Genomic DNA, 475 nt, shown 5'->3' with positions numbered 1-475 from the left:
CCTGTCTGCTGTTGGCAGGAGTGGGTGGGGGAGGAGACTGATGCTCAGGCCGACTGCATGTGTGGGCAAGGGCAGGGGGGGGAGTTTAACATCATAAAAAATGTGTGAGAGTGAATGTGTGTGTTTACCTGTGTCTATGCATGTGTGTGTGTGTGTGTGTGTGTGTGTGTGTGCATGTGAGCATGTGTGCGTGTCTGTGCCTGTGTGTGTCTTTGTGTGCATGTGTGCTTGCCTGTGTGTGTGTCTGTGCCTGTGTGCATCTTTGTGTGTGTGTGTGTATGTGCCTATGTGTGTGTCTGTGCCTGTGTGCATCTTTGTGTGTGTGCGTGTGTATGTGCCTGTGTGTGTGTGTGTGTGTGTGTGTGTGCGCAGGTGCATTTTAACACATAGCAGCAAGCTTTCCAGTACATGTTGACAGAGCTGTTCTATGCAAGGCGCTAAATTCACACTCTCTCTGACAGCGATGTGTTATCTC

This window comes from Conger conger, chromosome 9 (genome assembly GCF_963514075.1).
Source record: "Conger conger chromosome 9, fConCon1.1, whole genome shotgun sequence".
Taxonomy (NCBI): Eukaryota; Metazoa; Chordata; class Actinopteri; order Anguilliformes; family Congridae; genus Conger; species Conger conger.
The sequence above is the reverse complement of the archived record's forward strand: the minus strand, read 5'-3'. Positions refer to the sequence as shown.